The 21280-nt window shown below is 47.1% G+C and overlaps 2 non-coding genes across 2 annotated transcripts; one reads left to right on the plus strand and one right to left on the minus strand.

Moving 5' to 3' along the window:
- Window positions 1-3800: 3800 nt before the first annotated feature.
- TRNAT-AGU (transfer RNA threonine (anticodon AGU)) lies at window positions 3801-3874 on the minus strand. Its single transcript has one exon. It is a non-coding gene; the product is annotated as a tRNA-Thr (tRNA).
- A 17053-nt stretch (window positions 3875-20927) lies between these two features.
- On the plus strand, window positions 20928-21001 carry TRNAT-AGU (transfer RNA threonine (anticodon AGU)). The gene has a single exon. It is a non-coding gene; the product is annotated as a tRNA-Thr (tRNA).
- Window positions 21002-21280: the final 279 nt, after the last annotated feature.

The raw sequence follows: 21280 nt of genomic DNA on the forward strand, positions 1-21280 counted from the left end.
GCGGTGATCTCACAAAGCACGTGCTCGCCTGAATGTTTCCTGTGAATAAAAGCTCACTACTCTTATTTTCTAATTAATCCGTACCTTCTCATACTTCCTGATTGGGTGAGCACTTGATGTTACAATTTGTTTGCTTTCCGCTGCTTTTGATTGTATTAGTTAAAATGTTTAAGGCAGCCCTCTAATTTCACTGTGAAAATGCAGCGCTATTTACAGCAATGTATGCAAAGCAGGCGATCGACTTTGTTCATGAACCTCTTGTTGCGTCACTATCTGTAGTCTGAGTTGTGTGTTTCTTTTCTCAAATAATAGGCGTTTAAGTCAATGGCTGCTTTCGCATTCACAGCACTAAATGACCTTGAGTGTGCACCTTTAACATTTTTTAATTAGCCAACCGTAAGCGAAATACTTAAAACCGAAATCTTTACAGCCTAGAAGCAAATCTGGTATAACATTTATAAATTGTGATATCGCGATTCGGGCGTAGATATGCGTACCGTGAAAATTGATCGACTTGTGTCATGCTGTCCCCGTTTACCAGACGAAGCTGGAGACCGGAGATTGGTTATGCGAAATCCACCGCTGCCTCATGATTCTTCGCAGAGAGGAACCTGAAATGAGCAAAAAAAACAAAAAAACACGAGGCTAGCATGCAGCAGGTCTTGACACATGTAGTAGGTTTGAAACAACCAGTAATGTTGCCTACTACCTTGAACAATAAAGGGTAATTTTGCTTTTAGCAATTAAAGCAATTACTAAAAATATAATTGGAATATTAAGCTATGAATATAAGAGAAAATTTGGGCTGAGAAGTGATAACTGGTCACGCGGAATTTCCGAAGGAGTAATGCTCGTACTGTTCGATTTCATCGGCTGTGATCTGGGTTGTTTTTAGAATGTGTAGAAAGTTCTATATTTCCGCAACATAGGCGTGCAATGGAACGCTCCCCTAATGGCTCAACAGTGCTTTCCTACTGGCCTTAACAATACTCCCCTATCGGCGTTCATAGTGCTCTTCTAACATCCCTGACAGTGCTCCTCTAGTGGTCCCGGCAGTACTCCTTCAGCGGTTCTCCTTCTTTGCATAACGACGTTGTTGCGTAGGGTGCGTCTTTTATTTTGCTAGACGAAAGTGAAATGGAAAATGTGTCGGCATCGCCAGTCGTTCTGTTCAGTCGGTAGACAAAGCGCCATCCCTATGAAAGTTTTCATAAGGTGATTCCTATAATCCCATATATTTCCCTATATGGAGGCAATATGGAGTGTATAGAGCCGATGTGGATTTTTATAGAAAGCGCGTATGGAATCTTACGGACTCCATATGATAATAGGTGCATTTTATGGAAGTTATATGGAATTGTTACGGAATTCATACCGAAAACTTATGGATGGCCATATAATTTTCCACAGCTTATGGACTCCACCTTCCCATAATTCTATACGAGCGACTCGAATGGAACGTTTAAGTAAAGGATATTAAATCTTGCGTCACATCGGCGGGAGTTTTGCGACGACGATGACCTCTGCGTGTGTAGTTACTCAGACTGAGTTAATAATTTGGAATGGATTGTCTCCAAACACACGCAGACTAGGAAAATCCGACCAAATTAACTACTTCAGGCACAAAACAAACATGTATGCTTGCTCCTGCGACTAAAAAGCTTAGTAATCGGTGCCAGTCAGTTGGGAGGTTGACGACGACAATATTCCTCTCAGTTTGTGTTCGCCTGGTCGCATAAGCAGCCTTTGAAAAGAGACTATGTGTACTGCCCATAGTTAAAAACCCCCCAAGAATGCTAAAAAAGGAAAGAGAAATAAAGATGCTGCTTCTATTTATTTACGCCGACTGCAAATTTCTTATCATATTTAAGTGTTGCGATAGGTTTAGAGCTCTGAAAGAAAATTACTAAATAATGTATTTCCTTATATTTATCATATGGCGCTATGAAAGAAAAGCACGCGATAATACAGCATGCGTAAAAACAGCGCACAAAAAACAGCCCAGCGACAAAACACCACAGGGAAAAAACAGCACGTCGACAGAAGAGCACAGGCAAAAAAAAAAAAACAGCGCAACGAGAAAACAGCACATCGGAGTAAGGTGCAGTGCTGCTGGAGGAGTGAACTTCGATAGCCACAACCGCAAACGATAAATCACAACACATGCGGCAGCGACCTTTGGAGTAAGCGAGTGCTCGTTTCACAGACTCAATAAGGAACAGGGCAGGGTAACATTCGCAATGTCAAATGTCCACTTTTTTATGGCGGGTAATGGAGTGAATGAACGCTGAACAAGTTGCTCTGGAGGCATAGATTCGGCGGGTTGGCCAATGTGGTGCTGAATTCTGGAAAATACGACCGACTTAGGGCTCTAGGTGCACCAAAAATTTAATATCTGTATATTTTAGTGCTTTGCCCTTTATAATCGCCTTCGGCTTGCGAACATATCGCTTTCTGTTCGCCTCATCGAGAAAATTATCAGTAGTACACTGGGTCGCTCTGGAAAGATAGCGATCGTGTGAGAACGCTTCTCCGGATAATTTCGACCGCCAGGGGTTCCTTAACGTGCACTAACGTCGCACGGTTCTCGGGCCTGTGGCATTCGGCCTCCATCGAAATGCGACCACCGTGGCCGGGATCGAACCCGAGGTTGCTATATATCGACGGTGCAGTCATGCTATTCTCAAAGTTCGGAGTAATCAGAAGTTGAGCGCGGCCGAGAGCGACAGAAGCTCTTATTCCTACAAGATTTGAGCGGGCCTATGTGCAGCTCTGGAACGTTAAACTTCACATACCGTTCCATACCATACCATACCATGTCATTTCATACTGCAGCTTCCCATACTATGCCATACCGTACCATTTGGTATGGTATGATAAGCATGGTATTGTATGGTAAGGTATGTTATAGCATGATGAAATAACATACCTTACCAAACTCTACCATGCACTATCATACCATGCAATACGATACTGTACCATAATATACTACGCCTTACCGTACCCTGCCATGCCGTGCCATAACATACGTACCGTACTATATTACCATATCACGCCATGACATTACAGACCATACTGTGCCGTGCCATACCATGCCATACCGCTCCACACTATGTGCTCCTGTATTATACCACGCCATGCCGTACCATACTATACCATACAATGCCGTACCGTATCATGCCATACCATGTTCTACCATACCATCGATTCCATAGCATACGAAACATACCATACCATAGCATGCCGTACAGTGCCTTACCATCCTGCCATATTCTACCCTATCATACCACACCGTACAGTAACATACCAAAACTTACCATACTTTACATACTATACGATTCCATACCATACCATACTACACCATACCAAACAAACTGTACTGTACCACGTAATATAATGCCCTACCACACAATATTACACACCATACCATACCAAACATGCCATACCTTGCAGTGCCATATAATGCTGTGCCATTCCGCACGGTATCGAACATACCGTACCTTAACACTATTGCGTATTGTACCGTGCTTTATCATGCCGTGCCAACCATGCCCTACCACACCATATCTTAACGTAAAATACCATAGCACACGATACCGTGCCAAACCTACGATACCGTGCCATATCATGCCGTACCATTCCTTAACATACCATAACTCATCGACTCATTCCCTGCCACGCCTACTGTCGCGTGGTATTAGCCAGGACGAATAAACATGCAAAAAAAAAAATATATTCCGATCCCACGGCACTGCTGTTAAGCAGGTGCGCTCTAGTTTAGTTAAAAAGAAGGGATGCAAAGGCACCGGTGAGATTCGAACTCACGATCTGATGTTTACTAGACAGGCGCTTTAACCAACTAAGCCACGGCGCCGTACAGTCAGATGCCGTGGTCCGCTCTACTCAAGCATCTCTCCGATACCATTCGACTTTCCTCACCTAATTAATGTTCAGTGCACGCTGCCACCGGACCCTGCCGAGTTACCTGGTCCCAAGGACGCTATGCGCTCTCTCGGTTCCTGTAGCGTGACGGAATGACGGCGATCGGTCCCCTCCGGAATTGTCTGGAAGTGTTCACGATTTTGAGAACGCTGTGACTTTCGTTGGCCGTCTTCTTTGTTTCAGTTTCAGTTTCGCCATAAAGTTATGATCGTCTGAATCGAATATGCATTGATCATGTTTATTTTTGACCTATTACACTATTTGCGATGTGAGTTCGGAAAATCAGGAAATTGGAAAATTGGTTTTTGAGGAAAGGAAATGGCGCAGTATCTTGTCTCACATTTCGGCGGACACGTGAACCGTGCCGTAAGGGAAGGGATAAACTTTTGAGTGAAATAAAAAGGAAAAAAGAGGTGACGTAGTGGAGGGCTGCAGAGAAATTTCGACTACCTGGGGTTCTTTAAGGTGCACTGACATCGCACAGCACACGGGCGCCTTTGCGTTTCGCCCCCATCGAAACGTGGCCGCCGCGGTCGGGTTAGAACCCGGGTTCTCCTGCTCAGTAGCCGAGCGCGCTAACCACTGAGCCATCGTGGGGGCGCGGGGAAAATATTTTTTGAAGTTTGAAGTTTGAAGTTTGAAGTTTATTTGACATCGATTTGTCAAAGGTGACGGGACAAAAGGCAATTCATTTTTTGCCTGACGTGGCCCCGTCACCCGTTACATTGCTCAGGGGGGGTGGCAAATTATACAGCAAAATACACAAAGCAAAACAAGAAAAGTAACAACATCGCATACGTACTACATGAATTATATGTAAGGATCAATGAGTTACACATAATTACACAAATGCAATGAAAAATGAAGGAAACAACAACGCATAGCTAAAATGTCTCTAGGACAAAACAAAAAAAATTGACATAGCAAACAATGAGATAAACAGAATTAACATACAGGCAAGGGGAGAAATAGCACGTAAACCAAAAACAATGAAAACCGCATCGCATGTCTCCTACGTCTTTAGGACAACAAAACCAAAAATAGCGAACCTGGACATACACCCAGCGAGTAAAAAAAAAACAAACTAGAAACTGGACACTTTATGGAGGAGACAGGGACAGAAGGTACATTTTAACATTGTTCTTGAAGTTACGGGGGGAACGAGGCTGCTGCAGAAGTTCCATAATACGTGGGTGTTTATTAAGTAAATCAGGTATTAAGTAATCAATGTGCTGCATACCATAATTCGTTCTCATCAGAGGCATTTGAAAGTGACTATACCTAAAATCATAAAGTTTCTTGTTAGGGAAGTATAATGCATAAAAGGAAACTGGGTCACGGGTGACTTCATGATATATATGATATGCAAGCTTTAGTTGAAACAGTCCGTTTATCTTGAGTAAATTATGTTTTAAGAATAATGGGTATGTATGTTCTAGCGGACCTACATCTTCTATGCAACGCAGAGCTCGTTTTTGCAATATCTCAAGCCTGCGCAAGTTTGTCTTGGTAGTGGTGCCCCATATTAACAGACAGTAATGTAAATGAGACTGTACTAAAGCAAAATACAACTGACGTTTAATAGAGCTGGGAACCAAATATCTCACTTTATACAAAATGCCTAGAGATCTAGAGATATTTGTGTGAACCTTATTTATATGAGAAGTCCAGCTTAAGTTTTCCGCAAATAGGACACCTAAGAACCTATAAATGGAAACGCGTTCAAGGGCTGAGCCTTGGTACTTGACCTGGATATTAAAATTTTCAGGTTTATTTCGCGGCTTAAACATTACGTACTTTGTTTTCCGAACGTTCAATTGCATTTGGTTTATCCGGAGCCAGCATGAAAGCTCATGTAGCCAGGTGTTCGCGAGGGTTTCTAGTGTAGATAACTCTTTTCCTGAAAAAAACACACTGGTGTCATCTGCATAAAGTATAATATCGGGTGTATTTGGTATGAGGACAATATCATTAATATAAATTATAAACAGCAGGGGTCCCAGTATTGAACCTTGTGGAACACCATATGCAATCGGTTCTAGAATAGAAGAATGTCCATTAAGGCTTGTAAATTGGTATCTGTCCGTCAGGTAGCTACGAATCAGATTGAGAGCAACGCCACGGATTCCATAAAAAGGAAGTTTATAAAATAATATTTGATGTTTAATAGAATCAAACGCTTTTCTGAAATCAAGGAACAGACCTAGCGTGAATCGGTTATTTTCAAAATTATTGATAACCTTGTTTTTAATATTCAGAAGGGCTATTTCAGTTGAGCTATTTGGACGGAAACCGTATTGCTGCCTCACAAGAAGCTCTCTTTCTATACAGAACTTACTTATGCGTGATTTTATCACTTTCTCAAGCACTTTAGAAAATAATGGCAGTACTGAAATAGGTCTGTAATTGTTGATATCATCATGCGCACCACCTTTATGCAGAACCACCACCTTTGCAATTTTCATGCTGTTTGGATGCATTTGCATGTCCAGAAAGGGCGCATATAAACACAAAGAACCAAGAGAACTGTAGTAAAAAAAAGAAGAATGACAGTTATGAAGCCTTCTGAAGCCTATGAATATTGTTTCCTGTCACTACATTTTGTCGCTTACGATAACCATGGTATTCCATTTTCTTTCATCCGTATCATAAAGCAGCAGCTTCTTTTGCGCCATTAAGATCAGTATACCTTACTGACATTTTCTTTAATCGTTGTTGTTGTGGCTTTTGTTGTAGTAGCCTATGTTGCGTTGCACTGAGCACCACTGTACTTCGCCTGCCAAAACAACACCGAAATAGAGAGGATAGAAGAACGGTGAACTTAGCGGTGGGAGGAAATGCTGTACAGCTCAGACCCGAAAGTTCAGCAGCAGCTGACCGAAAGGGCTAGAGGGGCTTCAAGATCCAATGGACTCCCGTAACAGGGGGATCGGCCAACAGTTTTAGTGCCGATTAATATCATCATCATGATCGTCCGTTTCAGCCACGCGAACACTTGCCCGTGCGCTCGCGCTAGCGTGGCCTGAAGAACAAGAAGGTCATCAAGCGCAGCGGGCGGCCATGTCGACGCAGGAACCGCCTAAGGACCGCTCTAAAGGTTCTCGCAAGGGCCGTGGCCACAAGTCTTCCATCTCGGAGGGCGGCGGGAAACGGCGGTCTTCAGCGCCCGCTGACGACGCGGGCCGAAGGGTCAGCAAGAGCGACGCCGCCCAAGATGGCGGACGCGTACGCGACGACGTCGCTCCCCTCTCCAAACCCACCTCGGCCCCGCCTGATGCACCGCCGTTGCCACAGCCTGAGGATATCCCGGCAGGTTCGAACCCCTTCCCGCCGCCACCCCCAGCTTCGTCCTCAACGGAACAACCTAAGGACGCTGCCGCCATCTCGAGCCAGGACTTGGCACCTCTTGCATCTCCGTCTGAACAGCCTCGAGACGTGGCCGTGGTCTCGAACGAGGTCCCTCCGTCGGTTGTACCCTCATCGGAACAACCTCATGACGATGCCGTGGCCGCCAACCAGGGCCCACCGCCGCCGGTCGTGTCCCCGCCGCAACAGCCTGAAGAAGTTGCCCCGGTCTCCAACCTGGTCTCGCCACAAGCTATGCCCGCAGCTCAGCAGCCTGCGGACGTCTCCGCCATTTCCGCTCACAGCCGGCCGTTAGATGCGACCTCACCGAAGAATTGTGAAGGTGACCTCGCGGTTCCCGGTCCCGACTTTCTGCCGGCGCTGCCAGTGCCACCTCTACCGGTAGGTGCGGTTTTGTTCGGGGGGCTCGTAAAACACAGTGGTACATAGGTGTAGTGGCCCGAGGCGGGTCTAATCAAGGAAGCTCTCTGCTCATTAGCCTATACGCAGACGGAAGACCCAGAACGTAGACCGGCTTTGTTGATGACATGGCATGATCATAATAATCAACATTACAATACTGACAGCACCCACTGCAGGGCAAAGACCGCTCCCATATATCTGCATATACATATACAATGGTATCTCATGCACAGAGTAATTAGGCTAAGGCGATACTTAAGCGCTGGAGAAGTCAGAAATACATTAGAGCCGAAACTCTCTGAATAACCTGGGCAATTTCTTGGTCCAAGGTGGCGCGGGCATTGAGTGGAGTTTCGCCATGCATCTTTATCTCGCTCTGGAGTGACGACTGTTCATAGTAAAGTGTGCCGTAATGAATGTTTATGTTTTCAGTGGGGAAATTTACCTATGATTACAGATGTCGAATTCAGTGTCTTAGATAAGCGGTGCATGCAATAACGCGTGGAGGCACACATAGGCCCTAGTGGTGCTCTAGCAAGTAGAATGAGCAGCGATAAACCGAAGTAATTACTAATTCCAGCCCAAATCGCAGTGAAGATGAGTACGCAAAAGGCAACTGAAAATGTAGGTCAATACGTAAATTTATGTGCCTCTCTTTTCGCTGAAGTTACAAATGTCCCTGCTATAGCATGCACTAACATACATGTCCCACTAACAGAAGTGCCGCAAGGTTCTTCATTTTTGTGTGTTGCATTTCGAGCTTAGACTTGGAAAAAGTTCTACTAGAAATTCCTACTAAAAAGAACGGAAACACTTCCGCTTCTGAGCATCTTCAGAATTATGAGAATGAAGCGCAACACTTGAATGTTATGTCCGGATAGAATTGTCCTTCACGTGCTTCCTTACTCTAAAATAAAAAAAAATAGATATAGAAATTATTTCCGCTGTTTCCACTTGAACTGCGCTTCGGGCAGCATTGGGCCCCTTGCATAACCCACGTCCGCTCGCCACCGCTCTTAGAGTGGCTGGCTTCGGATAAAACCTGCACACGATGATCATCAGTTTTTATGGCGAAAGGGCATCTGTGGCCAAAGAGTGCCATGGCACAAGGTTTTCTGCTTCTACTCAAGGGGGGGGGCGTCAAAGACCCGTTTCCCAAGCATTTCACCCTAAAGAAGCCGAGCACCAGACCAGGGGAAAGATTGTACCCATTGTATCACCGGTGGGTACCCGGCGGCACTGGGGATTGAATCCCGCACCTGCCGCATGCGAGGCGGAAGCACGAACGACTAGGCCACCGCTGCGGTCGTGAAAATCTGAACATGCATTACGGTTCACGGCAAACATGCTACAAAGGAGGAAGGAGCTGTACCTTAGTTACAAGAATCTAATGCGCCCCTTGCTGTGGCGCACCTATTTTCATGCTTGCAAATTTCAAACAGGCTCGAAACGCAAAAACAAAAGAATCTCAGGCGCAGCTAAGGCGCTGGACTTCTCTCAACGAAAATAGGCTTAACTGTTATCCAGACATATATCGCAGTGATGCCGAGGGTCCTTCTCGAGCTGTTTCGATTTGTTACCCGACTGAATCTGGCATGATCCACTGGGGCTCAATTTTCATGAAAAGAGGTGGGGGTTATAAAATCGTATCAGTTTTTGCAACTTATACAGTCAACATCAATATGGTGGGATCCTATGTGCTTCGGTCACTCCTGATGAAGGAGCCGAGTCGGCTTCGAAACGTTGGGTTAATGTTAATATTTTTGGTTGGAGATATGCAGTTTATTATAAGTCGGTACACCAAGAACATAAAAAGTTTTGAAGTGTGCATGCCTCCCCTCCTGAAAAAGCGGCCATGTAGGACCGGTGGACAAAGGATGCACGCAGCTATGCTCATGTAATGCTTTTCTCAGAAATGTGCATAGAGCCACCAAGCTTCGCTTCTCAGCCATGTAGTGGGGCTGTTGTAGTAAGTCCACGGGAAGTTTTAAACTCCGCAGGAATGAGGACTAGAGTTTCGTTCAATATCAAGAGCTCTGCAGGTCTGCCAATGCAAATCGAGCTGTGTTTTGCGCCGGCGTGCATATTTTTGACAAAGGCCGTGCTCTGCTCAGCTTTCTTGCGGAATGGGAGCGGCGGTTGAGCACTGTCCGAGTAGGTTCAGTCTGATGTTATCGCGGTAATATCAATGCTGACTGTATTGTTGTGAGTAGTATGAATGGGCACAAGATTTGAGCATTCATTTATTATTTAATCCATAACTATGTGTTACAGGCAGCGTGTTTCCGTTTTGTTACTAGTTTTTCTCTTGGCGTATCATATCCAAAAGTCACGCTCAAATTCAGTTCATAAATAAGCAGATATTTCCCGGTTTCGTGCAAATCGTTTCTTCCGTTTTATAGTGTTCAGGTCTTTTCGCTTCTTTTCTGATCCTTATAGCGTCGGCTGTTACTTCGCGTTTTAGATGATGTACTGTACACGCCGCACTATAGCCGTTGATTGCGTCAACGCAACATCAGCTGTGCTCATGGGGTGGCGGTGCGCAGAAGCCTGTGCTAGTCGTACCATAACAGAATAACACGAAGCGTCAATCTCGTGTTATTCTCTGTCTGTTTGCTGTCCTTTGGGCGCTTCATCTACTCATGCAATGCATCAACTTGCCCAAGAACGTGTTCTAGTCACACCAACCGGCCGCATATTCCGGCCTTTTGCTCACGAATTGGAGTCCAGGTTCCTGTGCGCGTCTCCCTCCAGGTGATTCCGTCTACCTTGGCAGTTCAGCGGCGCCAGTCGTACCGCTGGCGGGATTCCCGGGCATCGGTTTCATCCAGAGGCAACCGGAGGCCCAGCTACAACGCCGAAGGCTACGAGTTGCGCGATGGAGCCCCGTCCCCAGGTGGCTACCATTCGTCCTTCATGGTGAGGAGACATATCTCCCTGATGAGTAGTTTTTACTAGCTGCAGCTCATCGCCTCAGTCGTTATGGTGCTTGGGTGCGGGACACGACACCGTATAAAGAATTTCTGACGCGGCGCCTGCATTTCTGCTGTTCGTCACGTGGTGGCAGGCAAGGGAACTTGAAGCGCTTGCCGGAACTGGTAATGAATGTTTTTATTTATTTTATTTATTTATAGATACTGCGATCTAGTACACATCATAGCAGGGCGAAAAACAAAACAAAATACAAGCATATAAGCACTCAAATTCATAATACTTGCAGACATTATTGAAACATCACTAAAGGATTATGATTAACAGTCTCGCTATTAAGTTTATTCCATTTAGTATTTGTCCTCGGAAAAAAAAGGATATTTAAAGCAGTTATTTCGTGCGTTTAAAGCGGTTATTTTTTTAGTGCATGCCTTTGTCCCGCGTTATAACCTGAGGAGTAAGCAAAATAATTAGAGGTATTAACTTTATAATGACCTTTTATGAGCTGGAAGAAAAACATTAATCGACAAACACGATTGCCCGCGAAATAATAAACCGCGAAATTCAGCGGTAGCTGGCGCACTCTTCAGTCTTTTAAGACCCCTCATGTAATGTCCCGAAAGGGACCTTTGAGGAAGAATAAATAAATAAAAAATCTGTGATACTCCACCCCTTCATTACCTTTACTTCTTGGCAAGGCAAATGTTTACACCCGTCTATTGAGCCGGACTATAAAGGTTCGAATCTGGCCGCGGAAACCGCGTTTTGTTCGAGGCGTAACTCAAATCAAATGGCGTCCGTGTGCTGTACGATGTCAGTGCACGTTAATGATGCCCAGGTGGTCGAAATTATTCCGAAGCCCTCACTAAGGCATTTCGTTGTACCTTTCATCTTTCACTCCCACCGTACTGCCTTCCCGATGGGCACGGTTGATGTGTCCAGCGAGAAGTGAGACAGTTATTAAGACTTTGCTTTTTTCATATCGATACGGTTTGCTTGACGCTGCATAGTGGCGCCGGCATGCGGCGGCCAACGAAAAACCCTTCGCGATCAGATGTACGCCGCTGCCCCAGCAGATGGCACGGAAGCAGTACAGTTTTCTGAGTGCGGAATCTGGGACCGTGTGGAATATTCCTGAATGTATAGATAAGATTATTTGCCTAAACTGCAGTGTGGAAGAGTTCAAAAACTGCGGAAACTGCGTTCCGATAATTGTGATTAATGTGGATACTTGAACAAAGAACGGTGACAGTTTGTACGGTGACAGTTTGTGAAGACAAACAGCTTAAAGGAGCCATTAACGCAATCTCTTCATACCCTTAAGGACGGAGTTCAGGTGTCCACCTAATTTTTTGAGCTTGAAATATGTGGGCACAAAATTTCGGATGTTATCGGGCAACATGTTCGCGGACAACGTCCTGAGCGCCTGCTGTCTTAACCTGGCATACGTTAAAGGGCTCTGATCACCCGCGTACGTGCAGTGCCAGAGTAGCTTTCGAAATGCCTATCGGATCCACGCGATGACACGAAGGTTGCATGAGGCGCAGAGACGTGCTGCGTTGCACAAGAGGTCACGCCACTTGCCCTCCTGCCTGTGTAGCTTCCACAGTGCTGCTCTGGACAAGACAGTGGTCTCCTACCGCTTTTTCATTACTGTGGAATGGAACGATGCCTCTTTTCGACAGGTGTATTCGATATAAAGCTGATTATAATAATCATCAGGCTGAATACGCCCACTGCAGGACAAAGGTCTCATCCATACCTCTCCAAATAACCCTGTGCTCTGCCAGCTGCGGCCACCTTGTCCCCGCAGTGCGAGAAGGTGGAGTTCAACTCACCTATGGAGACGTGTCCACGTGTAAAACTTCCGATTTCGTCCATAAACGTCGACCAAACCTTTACAGACTCGCGAACGCTCTGGATCTTGGGTCGCGCTGAGGGGTAAGAGAGATCTAAAGGAGTGAAACCACGGCCTGGAGGCGCCCAGAGACGATAATGTCACTACAATTGAAACATGTTTGAATTATTCCGGAGTTTACTGGCATCTGAGGTTATCAAGAGTCATCATCATCTTTATCACCGTATGCCCGCAAACTTAATCTCATCCGCCCCTCTAGCATTCTGCCGCTTGCTGCTACGTTTGCCTTCTCTTGGAATTCACTCCGTTACCCTTTACGACCAGCGGTTATCTTGCCTTCATATCGCGTGCCCTCCTTAAGCCTATCTCTTCCTATTGATTTCAAATACGATGTCATTAACCCACGTTTGCTCCCTCACCCGCTCTGCCCGCTGCCGGTCTCTTGACGTTACACCTTTCATTTTCATTTCCGTAGCTCGCTGCGTTGTCCTTAATTAAGCTGAACCCTTTTCGTTAGCCTTCCCGTTTCTGCCCCGTAGGTGAGTACCGGTAAGATACAGATGTTGTGTACTTTTCTCTTGAGGCATATCGGTAAACCAGCATTCATGTCCGGAAAGAGCCTGTCATATGCGCTCCACTGCATTCTTATTTCTCTAGTTATTTCCCTCTAGTGATCAGGATCAACAATCGCTACCTGCCCTAAGTAGACGTATTCCCTTTCCTCTCTGCATAACAAGCGTAAGTTTTTTCACTGATTGGCAAGTGTTCCCCGTCGATATCATTACCTTCTGTTTATTGACAGGAACTGACACCACCACCCCAAGGCTTCGCCAAATGTCTCCATTGGCTGGACGCGAAGACAGCTGCCGCGCTCACCGGCTTCGTTTTAACCGCTGCGGCCGTGTTGACAACAGTGCTGCATGCCGGCCAAATCAAAGGCGGGGGCAGCTGGCTGTGCATGACGCTGGATTGCGCGGCACACAGGAACCTCCTCGACGCCGTTCTTAACGACAGCGTCGACCCGTGCCAAGACTTCGAGGCTTTTGTCTGCCCTCGCCACCAGACACCCTCCGCCACGGCATACGGCGTGGACGCTTCGACGTCCACTCTCTCATCCATGCGGCGACATTGGCTGGATGGCTTCGAGAATTTACTCGAGGACGGGAAAGAGTTCCTAGCGGTCGGAAACAAGGCGGCTGCAATGTACGCCAGCTGTTTGACTCACAAGCCAGCGAACAAGGACGCCGTAGAGCAGTTCATGGATATGCTGAAACTTCGATCAATCGACCAGCGAGCGCAAGTGGCGAGTGTGTTCGGTGTCCTTGTGGACGTCGCATACAACTGGCAGGCGCCGCTGTGGTTCCGGGTTAACGTCCTACCCCGGAACGCTTACCATCCGTCTCGCCGAGTACTCATTACCCGGAACCCGCTGATTGCGGAGTGGCAGGCAGCGCTAGAGGGTCTGAACGGCAGAGACGAGTACCGCAAGCGTTGGAGTCAAACGGAGGGTGTGCATGCCAGCGACAGCGTCATCCTCCGAAGCTACGAGACCAGGAGGGCAATCTTCCGCATGTTATTGAGCAAGAGCGCGTCTACCACCGATGCACTGCGCAGGTTTGCCCTAGGCGACGCATCCAATCATGCCAGTTTCGCCAGTGACATGCCGCAGCTGCTTAATCAGCACATTAGATCGAATGAGAACTTTTCTAAAGAAGATTTGATGATCTTTGAAGAAGCGCACTTGCTCGAAGCCATCAACGCGGCTTTCGCCAGGTTTGAGAACAGAGAGCTGATGCAACATGTCCTGTGGCTATTCCGGGATGTTTATGGCCCAATATCTGACCCTTCCATGCTACTGTCACATGGACACGACCGAGACGCCAACAAAACGCTCCACCGTTACTGCTCGTCTCAGGTGGAAGCCAGCTACCACCTGCTGGTCAATGCTCTCTTTGCTTTCTCGCGTCTGACGCCTCTTGAACGCCAGTCCATCATCGAGCTGATAAAAGGAATCCATCAAAGAGCAGTACAATTGATAAGGGACGTAGATTGGCTAGAATGGCGTAGCAAGAGCATGGCTATCGCGAAGCTTGACGGCCTCAAAACCCTGCTTTGGCCCCCAAATGAACTTATCACGGTAGGCGATCTATTCAACATATATCGTGCCTTTCCTGACAATGCGTCCTCTTTCATGGAATACTGGATGGAGACTAGAGAAGCGATCAGAAATTACACGACGAAAAATCTTTAGGCAACGTTGAGCTCCTGGGCGCTCCGGGTAGCTACGACGTGCCGATTATTAGTTACGTCCCCGTCTTGAATATCGCCTTTATCTCCATGGCAGCCTTGTCAAGACCTCTCTTCTACGCAGCCGGGACCCGGGCGGTGAACTACGGAGGCCTCGGTTACCAGTACGCGAGGGAAATTGTGCGCGCGCTTGACAGCACAGGGGTTGTCGTCGACGCGTACGGAAGCATCGGGAATCGATGGATTTCTGGACTGTCTGCGGCCGAGTACGAGAAGCGCGTAGCGTGCCTCCGTTCGGTGGACAAGGACATCTTCCCAGTCGTGCCTGCGCTGGAGCTGGCGTACAGTGCGTACACGGCGGTAAAGCATAACGACGGACCAAAAATACTGGACAGGACAACCGAGACGCAGATCTTCTTTATTACCATGTGCCTCGGAATGTGCAGGCATCAGCAGGGACATAAAGAGAGAGCCTGTAACAAGGCTGTCATGGCCTTTCAACCGTTTGCTGAAGCGTTTAAGTGTGACTGGTCATCCCGGATGAACGTTAAAGAAAAATGTGCATTCTTTATGTAGGGTTTGCTAAAAGGGTTAGCTGCTCACAAGCCATTCTTTTTGTGATTTTGTGACTAATCGGTTCTCCAGCCTCCAGCGTTTTTCTTTTCTTAGTCTTATTGCTCTCGCAGGAACTCGATTGCTTTGGGAACATTGCTTCAATATAACGCCGATATATATTTTTATATGCAATTTGTTAATCTGTTGTGGCTGCCGAACTCTGATCCTCAACAGGCGCGGTACAGAGGGCACACTTTTTGTTTATTTCGGTTGGCAGTGTAGCTCTTGTCATAATCGTTAAGTGGAGTGACCCGGTTTGATGGACATCACTCGGCACTCTCGGCGAGGGGGGATTTTTTTGGATTGCGCCAGTAAAGCCCGAAGTTTGTTGAGCCACAGCACCGTCAGGAATCATGTTTGATATAAAAACCGATGTCTTTTCTTAGAGCTAGCTACATATCTGATTACAGCCAGACGCCCGACTCATAGTTCGAGTTAATATTTCTGTTGAGTGAACTTCCTTTTTGCGGATATTTTGTTCCCCGTATGACGTGTCTAGTGCAATCATACTTAACTCAGTCCTGTAACAAAGCGGCTAGCAGCAAGTTGCAAAAAAATAAAAAAACAACCAGCTCAGTAGCGACTCACCTGGTTTCTAGTGTCCGCCAACTCTGGTATTAACTGAAACACCCGGTCGATATATATGAGGAACTGGGGACTTCGCCGCGCCATGTGCACCTTATCGAGGACGTCACCGCTGGCTGTGTCCTCATCGCAGGAGTGCTATGGCGTCCATAAGGATTGAGACCGGTTTATTGGGGGCTTCGCGATACCCGCCTGGACCAGCAGTTACCGCACCGTTGGTGCACTTGCATCAGCAAAATTGTATACGTGTTCCAGCTCGGCCCAAAGCGTGGCCCCGGTGTCATTTATCGCTGGCAGTAAAGAATTTTTGTAAACATTTAACAGAACGTTACAATATTTATGGAGATCATCAGGCGTCTCAACTTGAATTCTTTGTTTTCTTGCGACAGCACTAAAATTGCAAAAATTCAAATACGTATATGCAGATAATTCTTCATATCGACGTGTATTTGTCGGGAAATGAGACGAACTTAATCGTAATGTTTCTAGTGCATAATAAATTAGCTCACGACGCTAAAGAGTGAACAAGGCGGTTTTTAACGCCACCATGTCACTTAGACGTATGCAGAATCAATGAAAAAAAGTAGTTAATCAAATGTCCTTAATATGGTGAGGACAGCCCATCATTGCATGCGTGACTAATAGAACTGCGACGCTGTTTAGCGTCGCTTTGTCCCCTCGAGGAGTATCCCGAAGGACATAAGCGAGATGGAGTCTACGGTCGTGGACGTGGCGGTGAGCTAAGTTGTGATCGCACAGAAGTCGGTTGGGCTGAGTTCAGTGAGCAGCGAAGGGGTGTGAAGGGGCCCATCGCCACGCCTCTCATGATGACACAACGAGCGTCATGGAACCACGAAAGTGTGACCAAAGTGGTGACAAACAGAGCCAGCAGTCAGTGTTGGCAAGTGACACACGGGAAGGCAGTCGCTCAAGATGCTGCTGTACACCCTCCAACGTGGGTGCTCCGGACGTCGCAGATGATCCCACAGGTCCACCGGTCGCCACCCAGGTTATCGCACCTGCGGGGATTACATTTCTGTAGTTTTTTAAATTTACTACTAAACCCGTCAGAGTTGACGGTTTGCGTTTCGTTCGTGTTCTGTACATAATTTCTTGTCGTTGTGAACCGTGCGGAACAGTGAAAGAGCTGAATTGAAACCTGCTATCCCAATTTGGGGTCTTCATAAAGGCGATTGCTGCTATAAGCCCACTAAGCATCGCTTAGTTAGTGATCAATTCGTGTACAGAATTCCCAATGTTAGCGAAACTGCAGGAAGAGGCAAGTTGATTTTTCGAAATCGAAACACTGCGCCGAAGACAAGAGCACCGAATAATGCAGGGTATATTCGTTCCTTGTGAGTAATGAATGTCAGTATCCCTTCTATCTCGCGGAGATAAGGTCATCCAAGACTGCGTTGGCGGGGCTAGACTAGCTCGGTTCTGCACAACTATCGAAACCTGTGTTTTAAGACCATAGCAGATGTGGATGTTCGGATTGACTTGAAAGGACATAGTTCGGAACGACCATATACGTAGGTCGGTGAAAGCCAAGGAGTTCAACAAAAAATTCCAGAAGGAAGGCGCCGATCTATTGATGCCGTAATATTCGAGATAGGTAGACCAACTAAATGAAATGATAAAGCTTGGGTGGGAAGAATACTAGAAGGGGGCCTAGCAAGAGATGACGAAGGATTGTGGAGTGTGATATGGGGGTGAAGAGGCGCTCTTGTGGAGGCTTCCCACCACGCCAGCATTAGGGGACTGCATGGCAGCGAAGACGCACTGAAGAGAAAATATACAGAGGACCACTGTTTCTCAGGTCCCCTCCGTTCAGTGTTAATTTTGTCTGCTCAAGTTAATGTGAAATTCACTTGAAATTCACTTCCCTTGAGTGTGGAGAAGCATCACAGAATATCGGGATACCTCGCTACAGCTGCAGCATCGTGTCTTACCATTGTAGCTGATGGAGAGCGTATACCCAGGCCTTACCAATATCTAGCACTGTCCCTTCGTTACAACAATTGCGCTAAACCGGCGAAATTAGGTGCATGAGCAGCGAGGTCCAAGTAACGCTAGGGTCTTGTCGTGTCCCCTCTTTCGCGGGTATAAATGCTTGTCTGCGCATACTCTGCGGCCTGACTACAATGATAACGAGGCAGTAAAACCTGACTGTATACCCGTTCATTTCAGGTGTGTGCGTGTGTGGAATATTAAACAACCTTCACATTCTTTTTCTGGTTTTCACGGAGCGAAGTAACAGCGAAAGCTGCATCGCATCTCCACCCTCTCCGCGAAATGCACGACAGCGCCCGTTGAGGGCCCGTTTGGATGACCAAACAGTCAGCGAATACGGGAATGTGGGCAATTCAAGCAGTGTTAAAATCGCGGCAACTTGGTTCAGCTTCTTTGTTACAGCGTGCTTCAACTCAACACTGCTAACGAGACAAGAAACAGAGATGCACGAATGAAAAGCCCGAACTCGCAACTGGTTATGAGGTCCAAAATTCTTGCATGAAATACATTTTTACCGCACGCTCTGTCCGGTTTTCATACTATTATTATTTTTTTGATCATGCACGTGTGGCCGTACCTATGTCACTTTATACGCTTTTCATAAGTTCTATTTCAGTTTCCCGTGTGGTGTGGGATTTCGGTGCACGTTAAAGATCCTCAGGTGGTCAAAAATTATTCCGGTGCCCTCCCCTACGGAACCTCTGTGTCGAACAGCGCAGCAAACTGGCAGGCCGGCATACGCGTATCTGTGGTACCTGAAAAAGTAGACGTCTGGTGCAGTGGCTGTAGGTGCCGTCCTCCAGGACCTGAGCAGCCATCTGGTTCCACCCCTTAACGCTGCCGTTGATGAACGCTTCCGGTGGCGGTCGGCACCAGTGGTCCATGACGTATTCGAAGGGCAGCTCGGCACTGAATAGATAACAGAGAAAGGCAGCGTCCGTCGGACCAGTGTCGAACACCGCAGCAAACCGGCAGGTCTGCCTGCATATGCGCGTCGGTAGTATGGAATAAGTAGACATGCCTGGTGCAGTGGCTGTAGGTGCCGTCCTCTAGGAGTTGAGCAGCTTCCACTCTGTAAGCTGGCGACGGTAAGCTCCTCGAGTGGCCCACGACATACGCCGAGGACAAGTGAGCACTGAACGGGAGGGGGCAGAAAAAGTGCTTCTGTAGGAACATTTTCGAGGCGTGTCGCAAAATGGCGGACGTGCCCGTGCTCTGTCTGGCGCTGATGAAGTACACTCACCTTATGCAGTGGCTGTAGGCGCTGTCCTTGAGGAATGGAATAGCTAATTTCTTCCATACCGCCACGCCGCCGGAGGAGCACGCGTCTGGGGTGTGTCGGCTCCATTGCTACATGACGCGCACCGAGAACAGCCGCACTCCGTGCAGGTGGCACAGGAAAGCGGCGCCCGTGGTTGAACAGTGCCGCGACGGGGTGGCGCCTCCAGGTGAACGACGTAGCAGGGTTCTTCCTGCTTTCGCCGGTGGAATTCTCGTCAGCTTGGGTGGCCGCCTTTTCTTTGCTGCTTGCAGTGAGATCGGAGGGCGTCTTCGAGAACAGCGAGACGGGTACCTTGGTCTTCGTCCTCAACTTCTTCACTAAGATTCGGCGCTCGCGCTCGAGCCAGCTCTCAGTGTCCTTTTTTAGACGGGGTGATGATGATGATGATGACGTCCTCAGGCTTAATGGCACACACCCACGGCGGGTGATTGGCATGGTTCCGACTGACATTTTTAACTTTCTCACATCAGAATTATAAGCAGCAGTGCCCCATTGTATGCAGACACCATCCAACATGGTGAGTGCCGGCACTGAGTAAGTATCAATGCTCTCTTATATACATCTTCAAGCCAAAAAATCTGCTCCACGCAAGTATGTTTCCATGGAAAAACAGCCGTGGCCAGGGTTTGTTTTTCGATGAAGGGTGATAGAGAAACACACTATGCACATAGAAACAGCCACTGAACCGTCCGTTCACAAGAACTGAAAAAAATCTGTCCACGGATGCGGACAACTGCAATCTTCCCGATCTCACCCGCCCACCTTACTCTTACGCTCCCTGCTACGCTTGCCCTCCCTGGAATCTGCTCCGTTACCTTCATGAACCATCGGGTACCTTGCCTTCTCATCATATTCCCTGCTCAAGCACATTTGTTCCTCTTGATTTCGAGCAGGATATCAATAACGTGTGTTGCTGAAGTACGCTGCTCTCTTCCTCTCTATGAACATTCCAACTATCTATCATTTGTGTTTCCTTAGGTACCTACGTTGTCCTCAACTTAATATCAACCCTCTGGCTATGCTCCACGTTTCTGTCCCTTAGGTCAATACTTGCGGCATACGGCGCTTATATACTTTTATCTTGAGGTAAATTGTTATTCATTATATAAAAGTATCTGCCAAATGCTCTCGATTTCCGCCTTATTCTCCTAGTTATTTCGCTCTCACGGTCCACCCGGATCTGCGGCCATTACCTAACGCAACTTGTTGTATACCCTTACCTTGCCAATGCTTCGGTGCCGATGGTGGAGTGTGGACAGGTCCTTTCCTAGACTCTGAAATATATCTTTAAAATTCTTCATATTTTTTTTTACGCTATCTTTATGCTTTGCCGGTCTAGGCACTCAGCCATGTTTTGCTTAAGGTCAAGATCACGCGATCTTGAAGTTTCTCATGATAACCTGTCATGTCAAAGAGGCCTAACATATACTCAAGGCTTACGACCGCCTCTGTTACTCCGGGCTTCCGCTTTCGCCAGTGAAACGGCGGCCCCGGACGAGACAGGCAACCGGTCGCGACGGCTGTTCTTCTGGGAAGCTAGGCACGCACTCCGCGCGTGCTCACCTTGGCGATGAGCAAGCGGACAAGGCGTGGAGGCAACGTGCACTGAACGATAATTATATCCGTAATATGCGCTATTGCATTCGTCGGAGCTCATTTAGGATGAGATTGGTGCGGTGTCTCGTCGGCGCCGTGGCTTAGTTGGTTAAAGCGCCTGTCTAGTAAACAGGAGATCGTGAGTTCGAATCTCACCGGTGCCTCGACAGCTTTCTATTTTGCTTCTTTTCCTCGCTGTTGAGGCATACATGCATAAGTGTATAGAATGCGAGACTAGGAGTCTATAGGCCAATACATTTATGACAAGGAATACGAGGGTTTTCCACCCCTTTCCCTCTTTCTGGCACCTGCCAGGTAGCTTCAAAACGTTACAACAATGTTAAGTTATCGTTTTGCTTAACGGTTAATTGAATGTTCTTAATTTTATTTCTTTTTAAAATTTATTTAACGTAGCAATAAGCGTTGGAACACCTTTCCCTCGC

Source organism: Amblyomma americanum, chromosome 5, assembly GCF_052857255.1.
Source record: "Amblyomma americanum isolate KBUSLIRL-KWMA chromosome 5, ASM5285725v1, whole genome shotgun sequence".
NCBI classification, from domain to species: domain Eukaryota; kingdom Metazoa; phylum Arthropoda; class Arachnida; order Ixodida; family Ixodidae; genus Amblyomma; species Amblyomma americanum.